Consider the following 11,077-nt stretch of genomic DNA (forward strand, 5'->3'; position numbering starts at 1 on the left):
AAGGCCCCTCTCTCGCCTCACCCCCCTGCCTCGCGCGCCGCAAGAGAGGGCATGCATCCGGGCCGCGTGTCCCGCTCGCGCACGCGAGGTTGAACCGCGTTCGCCGGCTCACCCTCACAGGCTTTCACTCATATGGAACCTCACGGCGACGGCAGAAATCCGCCTGGAGTGCCCATATAATTGCTATCGCAATAAAATAATTTATTTACGCTAGAATTCAGTGGCAAGCGTTGTATGAGACCTGAGATAGCTGCACCCCGTCGGCAAGCTGAAGAAACGCTGATAAGTCGAGCTATCACCGAGAACACGAGCAATGGACGTAATTTTGTAACTAACCATTTCATTCCCCATTCTTATCATTAATCGCGCAGTGACCGATCCAAGCCAAAACACGGTATCTCGGAATATCATCCTATGTATAGTGTTCGGACAGCGCCGCAGGCGCACAGGTCTGAACCGGAAGCAGGCAAACGGTGACGAATTCCTTGGACGTGCACACTTTACGTCTGCAAGCAACGAGTCCAGGAAAGTCCGTTGAAAGGTGCCATGCCGCAAAATTAGACGCAAGCACATCAGCTACGGAAACGACGGTCGCTGCTCTTTAGACGAACCATGCAGGAAAATGTATCCTCTGCAAACGTGAATTTCGGGGCTTGAATGACTATTTGAATCAGGGCCTTGCGTGCTGGAAAATGCCGCTCTAACATCTACTTAAAGCGAGTGCCCAGGAAAGGTGACGCCAAGTTCAACGCCTGCACCAAAATGATTTTTATTCAATGGCACACTGCCTTTCCAATGAATTGCCTTTGCAGGTTCATTCAACCACCAGATGGACGCTAGCTTTTCCTTTGATAGCGTTTTAGATTTGGAGATGCGTATACAGGCCGCTCGAGTCTCGTCATACCCGAAGGATACCATTCTTGGGCACGCATGCCCCTTGCGGCCCCCAAGGCTCTCGCTATACTGTCACGTTATAGTGACGGTGAAGAAACAAAATGAGCAAACAAAAATTCATCGACGATTACGATACTCCCTAATGCGAAATTTGAACGGAGCTGGATACGTGTTTTCATTTCACGATATATTGGCTGGCGTGGACAATTGTCTCGTGCGGCACGTTGCAAGCGGAGCGAAATGTGGCGCGACTGCCTCGCTAATCGGGAGATCGCGAGAGGCGGCGCATGTGTGACGTGTGAGCGAGATTCACAGTAGCCGCCGCAGACAGACCTCCGCTCATGCAGCGCTTTGCTTCCTAACAGACGACGCGCGCTACTCAGGCGGCATCTCATAGCCATCGTCGCTGCAAAGCCATCTTGTGTGGCACTACGCTTTTCTTCTCACACTTTAGCCGTACCCTCCTCCTCCGCTTTCCGCGTCATGGTTCCACGGCACTCTGCTTCTCCAATACATTTTGATACAATAATTACTAGAAGGAACTCTGGCACTAGTGTCCACGCGAGCTGCAATAGGAGCGGTTGAGCCAGCATGTGAATTATGGGAAGTACATGGATTTGCCTAAACTGCGTCCTTTTGGCTTCAATTAAAGTTAAATTAGGGGGTTTAACGTGCCAAAACCACTTTCTGATTATGAGGCACGCCGTAGTGGAGGACTCCGGAAATTTCGACCACCTGGGGTTCTTTAACGTGCACCTAAATCTAAGTACACGGGCGTTTTCGCATTTCGCCCCCATCGAAATGCGGCCGCCGCGGCCGGGATTCGATCCCGCGACCTCTTGCTCAGCAGCCCAACACCATAGCCACTGACTTCTGGCTTCAAGCGGCTTCATGACTTTGTAAACACGTCATTTACAACAATGTATTGCGTAATAAATAACTAACTAAACATTATTAAGGTTGTCACACGGCAGGATTCAAACACAGGACCTCTAGCACAGAAGCCTGATATTGAAACCAAGCGATGTGAAACACCCTTATGAATTTATCGCGGGCATGTGCTTTGAGACACTTGGGGCGTTTCAATTTGGCCACCTCGACAAGCTCAATCGTTGCAATTAGTAGCGATTCTGTGTGCTCGGAGCATCTTCTGCATTTCAAAAAGCTTAGACTGCTCTGAAATTTACAATGAAGGCCAATAAAACGAGATAAGCAAAGCCACAAGAACGTCTGAATCCACAAGCGCGAGGATCAAACAAATCCATGTACTTCCCATAATTCCCATGGAGGGCCAGCGATTGCAGCGCCAGAGTTTCCTCTAATATTTTGCAGGAAACTCTATGGCTTCTCCGCTTTCCTCCTCGCGTTTTCTTCGCTATCGCCGTTTTTCATCTTCCACTGCGCTCCGCGATCGCTTTCATCCTTCGCTGCAGTGTGTTCACTCGCTCGGTTACGAGGGACAACGCCGTCGCTCGCCGTAGGAACGGGCGCCTAAGAGCTGCGCTCTAAATGTGGAAGAATCTGACTCTTTATTGGGCGATATATATGCCCAGCAAAACAGGTACAGTGAAATGATGATAGCGGCGAGCAAAGGTGTCAGATCTGATAACAAATATTATGTCCGTCAGCTATTTGTAGGTGTAACTTCATACTTTCCAGAGTAAAGGCATGGCTGGTGTAAATACGAAAATTTACACCAGGAACCACATTGCGCACATAGTCAGATCGGACAAGGCTATACAGCTATAGAATCGGCGACAACATCAAATGATACAGCAGACATGTCTTGCGCTGAGCGACAACTTGTGAATGCAGGCTAGACAGCATATCACCACTTTGTAGTGACAGTGAAGAACACAGCAGCAAAACTAAATCGTGGGACTAGCCTTTTATGGGGAGAACTTGTACCCACGAAAGCAAGTGACACTCGAAGCACAACGATGGCAGCAAGAGCGCAGTCGGCGATCGTCGAAATTTGATCAGTGGGGCAAGTGGTTGGTCGAGCGCGTCGACTTCTATACGACGGTTCCAACGTAATCGTTGGTGCCTGCGTGCCTTCCAGAACGCACTAAACGATTCGCGCCGCGCATACACTCCCACTACACAAGGTTCGGGGACAATAGACAACGGATGGAACCATCGATAACATTCGCGAAAGTTTCGATACACGCAGGCGCGTCCTGCGCCGAGCGATAACATTTAACATTTCTTAGTCCGTGAAAAGCGGTCACCAGAGATACACGTACACGTGTCAATATGCCGGGTGTCCCACGTAACTTGAGCTGAACTTTAAAAATATGCAAATTCGACGTAGCTGGACAGAACCAAGGTAATGTTGTGTGCCGTCGGCTTGGAGATACTCAGATTGTTTTTTTTTGTATTCCGCCTAATTACATTAGTCTTAATTCATCAATAAACTTCGCAAATATTATAATTAGATGAATAATGTAAATGAGAAAATTGTAGAGCGGCATGAAAAAATTCGCGGTACAGGTTTCCATTGCTCAACACGCGCTACATAAAAGTGTTTTTCCAAGCATGATAGAATCCCGCGAATACACGCACAATTGCCGCACGACTGGCCGCTCGAGGCACTTTGCGTCTGTTCACTGCAGCTTCTGTCATGCTTGGAAAAAACTCTTCTCCAATATCTTAAAATAATTTTTTTGCAAGTACATTAGAATACTTCTACTAAGGCCAAGTCCGACAGCAGCATCAGTGCAGGGAAATTAATGTACAATCATTATTATGCAGCTTCTAATACGTTTTCCTAAATTATACACGTGCAACACACCGGCATGCACAGAACGAAGTCTAACGACACTGCATAAGGCTGAGGAGAGAGAGAGAAAGAAACCTTTATTTGAAGTAGTGATTTGTCAGTCAAGGTGGGAGGGTCCCTTATTCCAGGAACCCTCTGGCTTGGATCGCCCTCCGGGCCCGGGGGACGAAATCGCGCTGGTCGACCAGGTCCGGCTTGGAGATCGCAGCCTCCCACATTTCAGCGAGGAGGTTTGGGTCTGCGTCTGTTGCTATTAGTTGTGGCGCTGTGATGCTTGCTCGGGCGTTCTTGCATTGCATGAGGAGGTGCGCCAGGGTGTCTGGCACGTTGCAGTATGGACAGATGTAGCTGTATAGCGTCGGGTGGAAATGATGCAGTAAGCTTCCATGGGTAAAGGTATTGCTCTGAAGTCGCCTGTACTCGGTGCCTTCGTTTCTTGTTAGTTTTGGATGTGGTGGAGGGTAGACCCTGCGTCTAAGCCGATAGTGTTGTAGCATTGCTTGGTAAGTTAACTGTGTTGTTTCCGTTTCCTTCTCTGATTTGGGTGGGTGGGACCTGTCTAGAATGTCGTGCGGGGAAGCCCGGTTGATGCTTGCGCGGGCCGCGGTGTGTGCCGCTTCATTCCCCTCGAGTTCCTCGTGTCCCGGAACCCACATGATGCAGGTGTAAAGGGGAGGAGTATCGCCACGTTTCAGTAAGTTGATCGCTTTGATGGATATCCTGCCCTTAATGTAGTTGCGTGCCGATTTTGAGAGTCGGTGAAGACCACTATGGTCTTCACCGACTCGCTTGTATGGGTGGCGAGTGCTATAGCGGCCTCCTCAGCTGTCTCCGCGCGTTTGGCGAGAATTGTCGCCAACGCCGGTGTCGTCCCCCTGTAGTCTGTGACGCTGAAGGCGAAGGCGTTTCGGCCCGGATATTTGGCTGCATCCACGTAGCGCGCCTGCGGGTCGTTACGGTGCTTGTGTCTGATGGCGTTTACCCTGGCGAGCCGTCTGCCTCGATGGTGCTCTGGATGCATGTTCCGAGGGATCTGAAGAACTTGTAGAGATTCTCGCAGCTTCGATGTGATTTTTCCTTGCGTTCTCCATCGTGTTCTAGATTGGTTACGTATCCTGTGCGTCGGAGGATTGCTCGGCCTGTGGTTGTGAGCTTGAGTCTCTCGAAATGGTTGATGAGGTGCGCTTCCGCGAGTTCTTCCCAGGAGTTGTGAACTCTCATGCGAAGCAATCGGTCAGTGGAGGTGGTTGTCGGTAGTCCTAGTGCGAGCTTCGTGACCTTTCTTAATAATTTTTTTTCAAGAATCTTCTCGCCAAATGCTTTTCTACCACTTCTGGTATATCAAGACACAATAGTCAACAAAAATTACGTACTCTTTTGTACAGCATACGGCCAATTATTTATATTATACCGTTTGTGTGCAGGCATTTGGTTTCTCAATGCCTGAGGAATATAGCGAGTATTAAGAAACATGTGGCTAAGATAACTAAAGTTATATAAATATAACAGAAATGGTATAGAGACTTTACAATGAACACATGAAATAAGAGCTGACCCGAGTGGTATGGGCCCAAGGTCCAGCTACGACACTGGTTAACTGGTGTGGAACTAGTGCATCGGGTTTTTTTTTTACAGCTGAAGTGCGACACGCGAATTATAGTGTATATTTGTCGATGCAGCTGAAATAGTTAACATCTTAGTAAAACCAGAGTCCTTCCATGTTTTTCTGGTCACGAAACTCGGCCGTCACGCTATGGGAGAGGTTCATATGCTGCCCAAAGGTGCCGCGACGCGGCGCCACTGTGCCACAGAGGGCATCGTTCGCGTACCGAAACGCGTGCGCAGTGCGAGGCGAGCTGAGTGTTCGGGTGCGTTCTGTGCATGTGCTGCGCTATTTTTCGAGTGCTGGGCTGTTTAGTTGAAGTTGAGGGGTGGGACAACGAAGCCGAACACGTGTTGCAGGTAACAGCTGAAGAAGTAGAATGGTGGTATCTCTAACAAGCCATTTAAAAAAAAAATTGCTGTATTTGTGATGTGGCTACTTGCGTTCGTTTGAGAGTTGTTTTGCCATGTGTTATGAAATGCTTATGCTTTACACTTTCTTGTTTATAGAAACAATCGATTATGCATTCTGTATTTATTGCCATTCGTTTGCTGGTGTTTGTTTCCTGCCCCCCCCAATGCATATATCTCATGATTGATGTTATTTCTTTATGCTTATTATATCAGTGTCATGCTTTTAACCAACTTCTTGCATTGTGAATGGTGGACCATTCGTGACCCGACGTGCTGTCTGTATTTCGCTCCGCTTATTTACATGATAAATAAATTATCGTGCTTGTATGTTGTTTTTGCACCAACACGTTCTATTTCTTTTCTTAATCGGATTATAAAGTTTTTAGCATATTGTAAAAAGTTGCCCATTAAGAACCAAAATACCTAGTCTCGTCGTTTCTGCGTCGGAACCACGAGCGGCGTGAATAAGTGCTGGGCTTCCTGACGCTTCTAAACGACTGCTTGCTACGGCAATTGCCTAATTACAATACAGCTAGTTTCAACTGTGCAAGTCCTAACACTTCACGTTCGCCTTAAAAGGCGCACCGAAGACATTCAGTAGCGAAGTTTGTCTTGCATTAATCCTACCTAAATCTCATTCAGAAATGGCATCGCTTCGCAGAGAAATCTTAAGGGCACGGAGCAGCTCAATTTCCTTTTCTTTGTCATTAAGTATTCTACGGCAGCAGCCCTTTGCAATAATAATTTCATTCTTTTGATCTGCTTATAAGATGCTGCCCACAGTCAGAGTCCTTCTCTGCCACAGTTTAACAGAAAGTGAACAGCTGTGCTCGGCGAACAATTTGGCGCTACGCGCAACGGAGAGTTGGCGCTTACTTACGGGTAAGCGGGGGTGCAACAGCCCATATGTTTGCATCTGGTGATAAGTGGGACCACTGGCGCTTTGTTGCGAATGCGCGGTGTTTAAATTAAATTATGGGGTTTTACGTGCCAAAACCACTTTCTGATTATGAGGCACGCCGTAGTGGAGGACTCCGAAACTTTTGACCACCTGGGATTCTTTAACGTGCACCTAAATCTAAGTACACGGGTGTTTTTGCATTTCGCCCCCATCAAAATACGGCCGCCGTGGCCGGGATTCGATCCCGCGACCTCGTGCTCACCAGCCCAACACCATAGCCACTGAGCAACCACGGCGGGTGCGCGGTGTTTAATTTCAGGCAAATATTAAAAAGCGGAGCCCACCGAAGTGTTGAGGGGAACGGCGATGATGAAGAAATCTGGACCGAGACCGCCCGGCCGTGTACAGCGGACGCATTTCGACGGGGGCGAAATGCAGAACACCCGTTTATTTAAATTTAGGTGCATTTTAAATACATTTAGTAGCGAAGTTTATCTTGCATTAATCCTACCTAAATCTCATTCAGAAATGGCATCGCTTTGCACACCTTTAGGTGCATTTAAAGGCATTTAGTAGCGAAGTTTGTCTTGCAATAATCCTACCTAAATCTCATTCAGATATTTATTGATATTTATTTAAATTTAGGTGCATTTTAAAGGATCCCAGGTGGTCAAAATTAATCCTGAGGCCCCCACTACGGCGTGCCTCACCATCGTATCGCGGTTCTGGCTCTTAACATCCCCGATTTTTAAAATATTTTTTTGGTCTTAGACCGCCGCAAGCTCCATGTTATGAGCGGCTTTTTTTTCGTCCCGGGCGCTCATATAATGGCAGGAGACGCGCTCAGGCAGTAATTTAAACATATTCAATGTTAAAAATAGTTACGTGAAACTAAACCGACGGTTGAGGAAGTTGAGAAAGCTAGAATACCAAGGCTGCCCCACACACAACCACAGCGGGCGGCGTTCGCATGCCCTCTCATGCACGGTTGCGCCTCTAGCGGCGGGCGCTGGCTCTATATGAAACTGAGGCGGCAGTTTCGTGACCAGAAAAAAAAATGGAAGGACTCTGGTAAAACCATACCTCCGTCTTGTAGTGGGCGTACACCGCTTATCGATCGGCATGCTTCGAGCCACACTGCACGCAGAATTCAAAGCTAATTGTTGGTTGTCCAAGAAGGAAGTACAATATCAATGAAAACCTAGGACACTGGTGTTTTAAAATGTTTAATGTTGGGCTAGTTAGTATAGGATGTAAAGAACGAAAACATCTCAAAAAAGTAGTAGCATTAGGATTTGAAAATGGGTGACAAATTTTTTTAGCATGTGACGCCAACATTTTCTTCAGCAGTGCAAGATAGGATTAATTCACTGATGAATCAGCTTCAGAATAATTACATTTGCAAACATAACAGTGCACACTAACATTACAATTGGTGAAACATTGCACAAGAATGACGACTCATTTCTCATCTTTTATATAGCACAATGTATTAAGAGTTGGCAGGTGAGCCACTTGTTCACCCACTAAATGCGCAATGCTAAACACATCGTCTAAAGAAAAGTGAACGGACAAAAAACAAGCATTCGCCTGCATATACATACTACACAGGTCACTATGTCCAGTAGTAACGAAAAATAAGTTAGGATATATTTTCCACAACCCACGCTTTTCCTTGCTTAGTCAACTTCATTGTTTTATTAGGCTGTGTAACAATTTCAGTGAAGGAACAACAATGCAAATATTGGCTAGCTTCTATTCCTTTCTTTTAAAAGAAAGCTTAAAGTTCCTCAGGGTTTATCTTGAGAACACCTTCCAGATTCTTATCTTTTGAAGCACAGATGCACGAGCATCAGTGGCAATTCTCAACGAGCTGTCCACTCCATGCCAAAGTCCAAACTGTAGAATTGAAAAATCCTAATGAGAGAGAGAGAGAGAGAGAAAACATTTATTTGTAATAAGATTAGGTATATAACTTTCTCGTGGGGTGGAGCCCTTAGTTCAGGGCCCCATTGGCTCGCGCCACTCCGCGTGCCCGCCGCATCAGCCGTCGTTGCTCTTGCGGGTCTGAGCGAGTCTGCGCAGTCTCCCAGGGGGAAGATGAAGGTGAAGGAATAGGGGAGTAACCTGGAGAGTGTGGGCACTCCCAGGTGCATTGATATACTGTGTGATTTGCTCCACAATAGGGATAGTATAAAGGATATTGTGTGGGCTGGAATAGGTGAAGATAAAAGAGGCAGGGAAATGAATTAGTTTGAAGCTGTCGCCACGCGACGGCATCTTCTCGGTTAATAGAATTATGTGGTGGAGGGAAGTGTCTCCTGGTATCTCTGTAATATTGTAGAGTTTCAGTACAGTTCAGTGGTTCTGTTGGTGAGTCGCCTGGGTTGGACAGCTCTTCCAATGGCGCCCGGTTAGCCAGCTCTCGAGCTACCGCATTAGCGCGTTCATTACCACGCAGAGAGGCTTGTCCAGGTGTCCAGACGATACGCACCCTGTGTAACGCTGTGGGGTGCAATGATCTAAGGATGCGGTGTGTGTAGGGTGTCACCCTCGCTAGGGCCAAAGTCGTGCAGGTGGCCTGTGAATCAATGACCACTGTGATGGGTCCATCCGGTGCCGGCATGGTTGAAGCGTGTACGATGGCTAGGGTGATAGCAGCCTCTTCCGCCAGGCGACTGTCACCAGTGTTGAGCGTGGCCGAAGCCCTCAGAATGTCTGTGCTATCTAGTAAGACTAGACATAGGGAACGTTTCTGTGAGTAGCGGGCCACGTCAGTGTATAGGACCGGTGTGTTCGATGTGTCATCGCCAAATAGTCGAGCCAGGGCTTGTGCTCTTGCCTTTCTTCGGCCTTTATGACGGCCAGGGTGCATATTCCGTGGAATTGGAGACCAGTGAATTTTGTTGCGAATGCTAAGCGCAAGAAGTGTGCGGTTTTCCTGATGTGGTTTACTTGGTGTTTGGTATTCCAGCCGGGATAGAATGTGGCACCCTTGCATTGTTCGTTGCAGACGTTGCAATTGGCTGTTAAAATGACCTTCGACTAGTTCGCGGATGGTGTTGTGCACCCCCAGTCGTAGTAGGAGCTGCTTAGGCGCACGTCGGGGTCGTCCCAGCGCTGCCTTTAGTGCCGTACCGAGGAGGGTGTCCATATGGTGCATCTCAGTCTGACTGTGCAAGCCCTCATAATTAGCTAATAAACCTACCGCCTCCCCTAATGAGAAATACATTTGACTTTCCATAAAGAATGCTTCCATGCAAAGTTAGGGAATTAGTTAACGCGCCACGGCACCTGTGGTGTTGTGCTGATGAGCACGCTGTCACGGGTTCGCTTGATTGCCGTGGCGGCTCCGTCTCACTGAGGGCAAAATGCAAAAACACTGCTCTACTTCACGTGCTTATGAAAAAAACCTCAGGTGGTCCAAATTGATTTACAGCGCTCCACCGTGGCGTCTCTCATACCTCTATAGTTGCTTTGACACATTAAAAATGAATTTAACAAGGGAAATGAGCTTCCACATCTTGCCACCACAAAGGAAGATTTCTGCGCTTATAGACCGTTTGGGGAGTACATAAGAGATGGCGCTGCCTGCTCCGAAGCCTTCTGAGCGCAGCCGAATGCCTAATTTGCCAGACAGGGTGCATTAATGACGTTTCTTTGCTCAACGGCCAAATATAGCCGAAAAGAGCCATAGAAAACGTGATGAGTTGTCAATGGAAAAATTTATTGCAAATGATAAATGTAACACTGCTGAGGGCTAAAATTTTACGCTGCAAATAAGTTAAAATAATGACAATGAATAGTGACGTATGCTATGATCGTAAAAGTTACGTTACAAAGGGATGATGTAGCAAATCCAGTCGCTGACAGTAGTGCCTCACCAGGGCCCTTGAACACAAGGATTGGGAGGCATGTACTCTACAATAGCGCCACAGCAGTTGAAGCAGCTAGTGAATAGGATTCTCCACGAATCTCTAGGGCGGATTACTCGCAATACACCAACCTATTGTAAAGAACTAACGTAGGTTCTATGCCAAGAAACATTGCCGGGTGGAGGAGAATGTGTTTGTATTCCAGAGGAAAGTACTTTTTTCTTTGAGCTCCTCCTTCCCAACACATTACTTGAAGCACCGCCAGCTTCTCGCCCCATCTGCCACAGACAGGAGGTTCATCCCCCGTCAACAGATTGGAGTGGGTGTCATACGTGTGACCTCTCCTTAGAAAAATATCAGCTTGTCGTGTTTTCGTTATACGCGGCCTGCGTTTGAAGCCCTCAATAAACTCCATGTTCTTAAGCCAGTGCCCCACGCACGCTGCCAATTGCTCCTTAGCTTTTTCCGTAAGGAAGTCGCAAATCAGTGGCAGGGACAGCGATGGTAGAGTTGTTTGGTTCTTTTTTGTAGATATGGCAATATGGTCGCAAGCGTATTATCATGGTACTCATCAGTGGCACTTATCATATGATATGCTGACGAGATGTG

General features: G+C 47.3%; 1 protein-coding gene across 4 annotated transcripts in view; it reads left to right on the forward strand.

The window, feature by feature from the left end:
• Positions 1 to 11,077, forward strand: part of LOC142563788 (uncharacterized) — a 702,312-nt gene that overhangs the window by 12,682 nt on the left and 678,553 nt on the right. The window lies entirely within an intron of this gene.

This window comes from Dermacentor variabilis, chromosome 1, assembly GCF_050947875.1.
Source record: "Dermacentor variabilis isolate Ectoservices chromosome 1, ASM5094787v1, whole genome shotgun sequence".
NCBI lineage: Eukaryota > Metazoa > Arthropoda > Arachnida > Ixodida > Ixodidae > Dermacentor > Dermacentor variabilis.